Raw genomic sequence first — 6,000 nt, forward strand, 5'->3', positions numbered from 1 at the left:
AGAAAATCAGATTGTGAAATTTGGTGCAAAACAAGGGTACGCCCCCCTCTAAACCCCACCAAATCCCTCTGGTACGTGCTCTTGTGCATTCCCAGTACAGCTGATAACAGAAGCAAAACAAGCTAGCTAGTCAAATGCTATCATTAGCTAATATTCATTCTTCAGTTTTGTGTGATTTTGTATGCACAAAATCGATTCCATGAAACCTCTTTGTTTGAAGACAGCAGCTCAGGAATTGGAGATCTCTTAAGGACACTCTTAGAAAGGTTGGCTCTTCAAGAGAACTTTTGTAAATGGTTCTGTATAGAACCATAAACACTCAAAAAACCCTTTGCATGTTTAAAGCGTTCTTTGCATGGTGAAAGAGTTCTTCAGATTGATAGAAAATATGCTCTGGATGGTTCTATATGAGACCTTTTCAAAATGCGTTCAAGGGTTCTGATATTTTTACAACGTTGAGCTTGTAACAAGAAAAGAACCCTTTATATAGAACCATATATCTACAGCACAATATCTATCAATCTGAAGAACCCTTTAGTCACGCAAAGGGTTCTTTGGTTGTTCATGGTCCTATATGGAACCATTTTTTTTTTTTTGCTAAAGAACCCCTGAAGAACTTTTTTAAGAGTGTATAGTCTGGTCTAATGTTGATTTTTACCACATCTACATGCTTAATTGGAGTTTGTTGGAGGACTTTTTTCAGCTGTGCTAACTTACATTACATCCATGTGCTAACGACTCTAACAGCAGCTCATCGGACAATGTTGACGAGCGCACCAGCGCCCCCTACTGTCAGCTCTGCCTTCAGGAGGCGTTGGATTTGTTTCAAAATATTCAGTTTGTTCCCAAACTAAAGTCTACGTCCCACGTTTAGCCCGAAATGTACCATGGCTGCCACCTGACATTCTTGTTACACCCCTATCTGAATGTACTGGGGGGCTAAACACTATTTGAGGGCCCACTTCAGTCATGAAATATAAAAAAATATTTTCTATTATTTTTATCGTGTCTATAGGCTTCTTTAAGAACTCCAGCTCTGATTCCAGCTGTCAGCCTTCACACCCCAAACTCATCCGTCACACTGTGAGACAGGGAGCATTAGGGCTCCTTAACCTCACTAGACGATATCTGAGAGTAGCTCTTATCTTCCTGAGACGCTGTAATGCAGTAACAGACTCCATAACGTGATAAACATGACATTATCTCTAACTCAGCGCTCACCCTCCTCCTCTAACGCCAGCAGCTCTGCTGTGTCTGATCCACTCAGACCAGCACAACACACACTAACACACCACCACCACGTCAGTGTTACTGCAGTGCTGAGAATGACCCACCACCCAAATAGCACCTGCTCTGTGAGGGTCCATGGGGGTCCTGACCACTGAAGAACAGGGTGACAGAGTATCAGAGAAACAGATGGACTACAGTCTGTAACTGTAGAGCTACAGAGTGAAACTATACGGTCAGTGGAGCTGATAGAGTGGACAGTGAGTGTGGATACGAGGGGGTGGGCTTAAAGAAGTGCTGTTTAGTGTGGCAAATAGAAAGCATTACAATATGTCGTCTATTGGTCTATTCATCATAAAATGTTGGTACATTATAAAGAACAGCTGGTTAATTAGCTGACGAGTTCTGTATTAATTAATCGACTGCAGCGGCTCTCAGTGACGGTCCACCATAAATCTCCCTCTGTGTTTCTGTACAGACGGTTTAACCACAGTTTACTCTCTGAGGAACTCGGTGCCCATATTTGGTGAAGATCCAGATGTGTTTAAAACACTTTAGATAGAGCGAGAGTCTACATACCCTAAAACAGTGGACTATCTCTCCCTCTCTCCCTCGCTCTCTCTCTCTCTATCGCTCCCTCTTTATCTTGCTCTTACTGTATCTCTTTCTCACTCTCTCCCTCACTCTCTCTCTTCATCTCCCCCCTCTCTTTCTCTATCGCTCTCTCTATTTTTCTCTCTGTATCTCTTTCTCTCCCTCTTCTCTCTCTCTCCCCTCTCTCTCACTCTCTCCCTCATTCTCTCTTTATCTCTCTCTCTCTCTATATATATATATCTTTCTTTCTCTCTCTCCCCTCTCTCTCTCACTCTCTCCCTCATTCTCTCTTTATCTCTCTCTCTCTATATATATATATATATATATCTTTCTTTCTCTCTCTCCCCTCTCTCTCTCCCTCATTCTCTCTCTCTCTCTCTCTCTCTCTCTCTTTATCGCTCTCTTTATCTTTTTCTCTCCGTATCTCTCCCCCCCTCTATCTATTGCTCTCTCTTTATCTCTCTCTCTCTCTCTCTCTCTCTCTCTTTGTCTCTCTCATTCCCTCTTTTATCTCTCTCTCTGTATCTCTCTATTACTCTCTCTTTTTGTCTCTCTCTGTTTCTCTCTCTCTCTTTCTCTCTCTCCCCTTTCTCTCTCACTCTCTCCCTCATTCTCTCTCTCTCTCTCTCTCTCTCTTTATCTTTCTCTCTCCGTATCTCTCTCTCTCTCCCCCTCTCTCTGTATCTATTGCTCTCTCTTTATCTCTCTCTCTCTCTCTCTCTCTCTTTCTCTCTCTATCTATCTTTGTCTCTCTCATTCCCTCTTTTATCTCTCTCTCTGTATCTCTCTGTCTCTTTCTCTTTCTTTCTCCTTCTTTATCTCTCTCTCTCTCTTTCTCTGTATCTTTTTCTCTCTCATCTGTTTTTCATCACAACTTTACAGCAGACAGTTCACCCCTTTTCTCTACCTCTTCTTTTATCTCCTTCCAGTCTCTCCCCGTTTCTATCTGCTCTTACTTTCTTTCATCTCTCTATCACTCTCTACCCTCCCTCTGTCCCTCCTTCCTTCTCTTGTTCTCCTCTCTCTGTCTCTCTTTTCCTTTCTTTCTTTCTTTCTTTCTTTCTTTCTTTTTCTTTCTCTCGCTCTCTCTACTTCTCTTTCTAAATCCTTCTCTTGTTTTCTCTTCTTCTCTCTCTCTACCTCTTTTTCTACATGTCTCTCGCTCATTTCTGAGTCTTGTTCAATATTTTTATTAAGATATTTTTTAGTGAATTTCAGATTTAGATTTATCATGAATTTAAGTTTTTAAACGACGCTCTAGGTGTCTAAAGGGGGGGTTCGGTGGGAAGAGTGAATAAAGTACCCCGTTATAGCTCTGTGGTGATCATCTCTCATTGTGTTAAAGTGATACAGAGGCTGACAGAAGGTTAAACCGCAGTGTGGCACACAGCTGTGATGGATGTGGGAATCAAATCAGAGTCAAATCCATTTAGATTTCTAGGTGTGCTAGTCTAAATACAGAGACAGCAGGCTGGTGTTAGCATTTCTCCACACTGAAACTACAGCTCATCCCCTGCTAGCTGTAACACAAATGTTAAGAAGAGCCGTTTTGTCCTTTCAACAAAAATCAAACCAGCTTGGGAGCCACAACATTTAATGTCCAGCATGTCTCAGTATGTGCTGCTGTCCTAGTATAGGTTAAACAGTATAAACAAAACCTCAGACTTACTTTGCTTTAAGCTTCAGCTCAGCTACAGCCGCTTTCCTCTCCGCCAGAAAACCTTTCCTCAGAAGCAGAACAGTTTCTTCTAAAATGTCTCTCAACCTTCAACTGTTTTACGGGACTTAAGTCAGCTTCTCATTCTCCAGCTTCTTGTTCGAATTGTCCCATTCCACCTTAAATTCTGACTGAGGTGGTGAATGTAAACGTGGCACCATTTAAGGTGGAACGGGAAAATTCGAAAGAGAAGAGACTTCATCTTCGCAACTTTTTAGTGTTTGACAGTCTCTCGTTGCAGATTTGACGTACAAGGAAACCAACTGCGCTGCTTATAAATGCAAATAAGTCCATTCGTCTCCAGATGTTCGTCTTAAATCTCTCTTTCCCTTTTCGTAGCTACTAGCTCAGTGAGACTGCACTGCTAGGTGACCTGCAGTCTGCACGGCAGTTCTCAGTCGCCTTGAGAACCAGGGCTTTCTCGCTATGTTGGAGCCGAGATACAGCGACCCGTCTCGAAGATACTTTACTGACACAGCGATCCTCCCCGTCTCTACAATGAGACCAAAACCGAAGTTATGAAATCACTAAAGACTATATAACGTGCTGCCTGGACGTCCACTGCCACTGGACCTTATTTCATCGTAACTGCGCATTTTATCACAGGTGAGCGGCAGCAGCGTCTCATGTGCTCCAAACAAGAGCAGTGAATGAGAGCCTTCCAGTTATCTTGCCACATCACTTCAATTTGATTTATTAATAAAAGATATTTGAAGTAAATTCATTATGGATCATTACAAATACTTTGCTTTAAAACTGCCAAGTCCTCACACAGAGAGAAAATAGGAATCCTGTATAGGAAAAAAAAGATGCATCGATAATCGTTTTATAATCGCATCGCAGCCTCTGAATCGTAATCGAATCGAATCGTGAGGTGCCTAAAGATTCCCACCCCTAACGTAAACAAAGCACAATGACAAAGCGAATACATTAAACTGCAGTCATGTTCATAATTAACGTCATTCAAAAATCCCTTTACTTTACTTTCGCGTCCGTTTATCAGTTGAAATCAATGGTAATGCATAATTTGTAGTGATCATGTGGTACATTATCTGCATTTTGATTGGCTGTTTCATCAAACTTGTTTTATGAAGTTGAGGCAGTTGCAGCCGTTTTGGCTGAAGATCAAGCGATTTGTTTTTATGCGTATTTGAAATATTCTGTTTTTTTAATCTTTCTGCATGAAAAAGCCTGAAAGCTGACTGAAGTTGCTGGAATGCGCTGCATGGACTGAGCTGGCTAATGATTTGAGGAATGTCCTTCTTTCTTCCATGAGTCAGTTACTGAGTTTCCCCCAGCTGAGTTTCAGCTCACGCTGAGATAAACGAGCTTCTGTTCGATTATCTCTGCTGGTACCTTGTGCTCCATCTACACACTTGAAGATGGTTGAGTTCCATATAGAACCTCTGGCAAGCTGAAATCGTTCTTTGTGTGGTAAAAGCAATGATTGATGGAGAATGTGTTGTTTTTGAAAAGGGTTCTGCTACTGTGACAGTGTCGAGCTTGTAACAGCAGCAGAACCCTTTTTGGTGCTCTATAGAACCATACACAACACATTCTCCATCATTTCACCGTGCAAAGAACCATTCAATCATGGAACGGTTCTACATAGCACTCATGGTTCTAAATGGAACCATTGCCTTTACTAAAGAACCCAAAAAGAACCATCTTATTCAAGACTGTAGTTGAGTTTTCAGTGTCAATCATGTTGCTGTGCCTTCATAATTCCACAATTTCCCAGATTATTATTTATTATAATTATTTATTTGGTTTAAGAATTACTATATCACGACCTGATGAACTGAACCAGGCGAGTCAGAGCGCAGAAAGTATTTAAAGAAATAGTTTAGCAAACAAATCTGATAAATGGCTGAATGGTGGGGCTAAACTGCTGTAGCTGAATGGTGGAGCTAAACTGCTGTAGCTGAATGGTGGAGCTAAACTGCTGTAGCTGAATGGTGGAGCTAAACTGCTGTAGCTGAATGGTGGGGCTAAACTGCTGTAGCTGAATGGTGGAGCTAAACTGCTGTAGCTGAATGGTGGGGCTAAACTGCTGTAGCTGAATGGTGGGGCTAAACTGCTATAGACTGAATGGTGGGGCTAAACTGCTGTAGCTGAATGGTGGGGCTAAACTGCTATAGACTGAATGGTGGGGCTAAACTGCTGTAGCTGAATGGTGGGGCTAAACTGCTATAGACTGAATGGTGGGGCTAAACTGCTGTAGCTGAATGGTGGAGCTAACTGCTATAGACTGAATGGTGGGGCTAAACTGCTGTAGCTGAATGGTGGGGCTAAACTGCTATAGACTGAATGGTGGGGCTAAACTGCTATAGACTGAATGGTGGGGCTAAACTGCTATAGACTGAATGGTGGGGCTAAACTGCTGTAGCTGAATGGTGGGGCTAAACTGCTGTAGCTGAATGGTGGGGCTAAACTGCTATAGACTGAATGGTGGGGCTAAA

The sequence above is a fragment of the Colossoma macropomum genome, unplaced genomic scaffold (assembly GCF_904425465.1).
Source record: "Colossoma macropomum unplaced genomic scaffold, Colossoma_macropomum, whole genome shotgun sequence".
NCBI lineage: Eukaryota > Metazoa > Chordata > Actinopteri > Characiformes > Serrasalmidae > Colossoma > Colossoma macropomum.